Here is a 4,135-nt window from a genome sequence, read left to right as displayed (position 1 = left end):
TAACTGTTTGAGGAGGGGGTGAGGGGGAGGAGACCGACTGCTTTAGACTGGTGGTGAGCCCACATTACCCACACACGGCAAAGTTCCAGGCGGCATGCTTTCTTTTTTCAAGGTTGCTTTTATTGAGATGCTGGGCACTCGCTTTCCACCAGCAGGTGGCAGTCTTTCCAGGCTTTTCATTAAAACATCAACTTTCGGAGAGAAGGATTGTTCACTCACACTTCAATGAGGTGGTTGAGGACTGCAGAATGTCACTTTTTACAACCTTTTTGTTGGCTCTAAAGAATGCGAATTATCGCCCTTTCTAATCTACATATAATTACTCTGCTGTAAAATGTATGACTACAATGTAGTTAACCTCAATAAAAGTCAGTATCTTAAAGCAGTAATTCATGGTTCAAACGATAATGTAATATACAATATAATGTCCCATACAAACCCTGCCTCCTAGTGCGAGTTGTTCATGTACCAGCCCTTTTCTTGTACAGTTGGAGGACATGTCTGAGGGAGTACTTTTTGTTTATGGAAAAAAATAAGATCCTTTATGAATTTCCTTTCTCAAAGAGTCGATTTTCTTGCTGTTGTGGAGAATCTCAAGCAAGCTCGTCCTTCTGGCTAGACAGCTCTAGTGACATCCATTGCGGCAAATGTCCTGGAGTGTGGATAGTGCGGAATGGCCTGAGAGGCTCTTGGCCCTGAGTCATCAGGCTAGGAATGTACACTATAGCAAGAAAAATGAAATTTTTACAAAAAAAGTCAAAGAAATTCACGGTGAGTCTTGTTATGTTCGTCTATTAAAAGGAAGAGTGTTCTGAACAATAAAGTAGTCATACGCGTTTATTCACAACTCGCTTAATTGCAATTCCTGTTTTAACACAACCATTTCTGTAGTCCCATTTCTTCCTCTATACTTCCTATTGTAAGACGTTTGTTTTATTACAATTTCATTTGTTGCAGTTCCTGTTTATATGCGAGTGTGGTGCGCAGTAATCCTGCTTTAAACAAGACTTTTCACCTTTCAGTTTAATTGGGTCTGTTGGTCAAGGTGCCTGAGAACTGGTTAGACCTGGTTTCCTGTCACCTGCAATGGTCGTCAGTGTTGCGAGGAAGTGGGTTTGCTCTCCAAGGTGAGTCGACGAAGAGAAAAGTTCCTTGACTTGTCGCTACGCGAGCGAGTGGGTGTTTTGAACAGTGTGAAGCAATCGAAGATTTAAAAGCTGGTTGCACAGAAGCATGGAGTTTATGAAACTCAGGTTTCTGGAATTCTGAAAAGAAAAGCAGACATCTTGAAGGACTGGGGAAGTGTGGAGCCTGCCGATCCTCACCGAAAAACAATCGCTGAATTCGTCTCAGCATAAAAAAGAAACTCACGAGACGTGAGCTTTTGTCTTTAGTTTTTGAAGATGCTGTACCGTATTCAGCTTCTTACAGTATTCTAAGAAATTTAGGCAAATAAAGGTTATTATGCATCAGATCAGCCTTAATTTTTATTGCTTCTCGCTTTATAAAAATTCCTGTTTTATTGCCACCCGTGAGGTTGTCCCAAGCAGTTGCAATGAAGCAGCTTCGCTTGTACTCCCCATCGCCTTTCCTTCCACTTTCACATTTATTTCTTTAGTCTCTGTGCTACCATATTTCTTTAAATTCACCCTTCTGGTGTTTAGGAATGTGGGAGATGGCAGTGGTTGGGAATGGGATGGCAGTGGTGGGGAATGGGATACCTCTTCCCTTTGGAAAACCCAGTGCCACATCATGCACTCCCATTTGAGCTGAAACGCGGGGTAAAGTTCCCTCTTTGCTGCTTTGATCTCAACCATAGATTGAACCAAATTGAAATTTTGCACTTCCCACACCAGCTATCCTTATGACCTCTCTGTGAGGTGCCAATTTGTTAACAGTTTGTGTTGTGAACTCCTGTCCAGTAGGACCCAGTTTCACATAGGCTCTTTATAGCCAGTAAAGACAGAGGGGTAGAAATTTGTATGCATTGCGTACCCTTTATCGGGTGTAAAACAGGAGCAAAACATACCAATTTAGTGCCCAATCTGCATGGGCGTTGGTCCCACTGCTAAACTCGTGGGGACCATTTTTTAGGCGTCTGCCATAGGAGTTAGCCCACTTCAATATGTTAATGAGAGGCCTTACACCTGTTTCAGGACCACTTTATAAAATTAGTTATCGAGCCTGCCCTGCTCAGAGTTCTTCACCAGCCCTCTCGGCCACCAAATCCAAGGTAAGTGTTAGGTGTAATTTAAAAAACACTTACATTTCCTGTGGAGCTGAGAAGGGCAGGAATGCTCTCAGTGACTCCACAGTTCTGGCGATCGTCGCCACCCCCCATTGCCCGATTCAACCCCCCTCTTGAAATCTATTGGAGGGCTGCTGCCGGTGGCCTGAAATGCATTTTTCTTGTAGGGCGAGCTGCCTGTGGAGGCTCGACGTGTGTCGGCAGTTTGCCCCAAAAGTGTAACCTCTCTGGTTTGGTGCGTGTCGCTGGCCCAGAAACAGGCCGAGATAACTTTTTACCCTAGAATTCTTTGATCCTATGAGATGGGACTGGATTTGAATCTTGGTCTAAGAGATGGAAGGTAAACCCTTTGCACAAACAGCATCATTTTGAAAAATATTTTTTTAGTTCCCTTTTTAAAAAAATGGGGCCCACCGTTTCACACTGTGGACCATTTCCTCAGAAAGAACATGCTGCTAACCTGTCCCCAAGCCTCTGCCAATGCCACTGTGCGTATCAGTCGTCCAGATTAACATGCCCTTTGTTTTGTTGAATTTATGGTAGCGTGCCTTGCCTCTGCTTATCACGTCATAGAACATAAGAAATAGGAGCAGGTGTAGGCCATTTGGCCCTTCGAGCCTGCTCCACCATTCAATAAGATGATGACTGATCCCAGACAGCCTGATGCAGATTGAGACTATGTGATGAACTGAGATCCTGAACCTACATCCAACCAATCCGTGTTGAATTTCCACATTTGTTTTTGCTACTGCATTATGCTTCATTATTTCAGGTCAGGGTACTTCAACGCCCCCATTCCCCACCATTGCCCCAGTGCTACAAAGACTTCTTAATCGCTGCTTTACACAAACCTTCATTGAAACATTACAACTGGAGCTGATTAACACTGATTGCATAACCATGAAAATCCACATATACATTGTGCTTTTCAAAACATGCTTTTATGGTACTTCCTATCACTGTTAGTTTCACTGCTACCCTATGTTAATGCCATACTTTATAGAATTTCCGAAGTCTGTTAATAGCATCTAGTAAGTGGTAGGAAATCGGTGTTGTGCAAACTTAAGTGAACCTGCCATTTTGACAGGTGGATATTTATTTTTACATTGGTAAGGGGAACTTTTGCATTCCAAGCTTGTTTATAATACTTAGTATTGACTCATATGAACATTAGCTCTTAATTCCTCTATTCATACTAAAGAAACTAGATCTACCTACTGCCTTAATTGCCTGTTCTCTAGAGACTGTAATTATGGTTACTCAACCTTTGCTTACTTCTGCTGCCAACGTGGGCAGTTCCGCTATCCATAGGTGAAATGAGCCTCACCCTCACTGGTATTTAAATAGCTCGATTTATGAGGGCAAGATTCTCTCTGAGCACCTTGCTAATGTGGGCTTCACTAAATAAAAGTGTCTTTTATTTCCTATTGCAAACTTAAATATCTGTGGCTGAATGAATATTGAAAATCTCCCTTTTGTAAGTTTTTTTTGGTGGAACATGAAATTGTGCTGTGGAAAAATGGATCACACACGGCATTGTCAACTAGAGACTGTTCCTCCAGCTGAGCACGTGAAACGAAATGATCGCGCTTCGCCCCACTAAAGACTCTGGGGGAGAAATTCGGTTGTTAGCGCCACCGATTAACGCCTAAAGAGGCCGAGAAGTGGGGCACTAGCCAATTTCCGGGCGGGCGCAAGGTGCCTAGCGCCTCGCCCCATATTGAGCATGCATTTAGCGCCGGCGCTAAATCTTAGTGCCCGCTCATGGGCGCAGGCTGACTATGACGTCATTTGAGTGTGCAACGCCTTTTGGGCGCCCCGGACCAGAAATTCAGTGGCGCCCCCCTCCGTAGCGCCTGGCGCTAATAGTGACAGCTTACCTGGACC

The 4,135-nt window shown here is 43.7% G+C and overlaps 1 long non-coding RNA gene across 1 annotated transcript; it reads left to right on the top strand.

The window, feature by feature from the left end:
• The first annotated feature begins 238 nt into the window (after positions 1–238).
• LOC147120205 (uncharacterized) lies at positions 239–1,472 on the top strand. The gene is made up of 2 exons (XR_015077851.1): positions 239–771; positions 958–1,472. It is a non-coding gene; the product is annotated as an uncharacterized LOC147120205 (long non-coding RNA).
• Positions 1,473–4,135: the final 2,663 nt, after the last annotated feature.

The sequence above is a fragment of the Somniosus microcephalus genome, chromosome 4, assembly GCF_052327205.1.
Source record: "Somniosus microcephalus isolate GS21.2 chromosome 4, FLI_Smic_1.0, whole genome shotgun sequence".
NCBI classification, from domain to species: domain Eukaryota; kingdom Metazoa; phylum Chordata; class Chondrichthyes; order Squaliformes; family Somniosidae; genus Somniosus; species Somniosus microcephalus.
The sequence above is the reverse complement of the archived record's forward strand: the minus strand, read 5'-3'. Positions and strand labels throughout refer to the sequence as shown.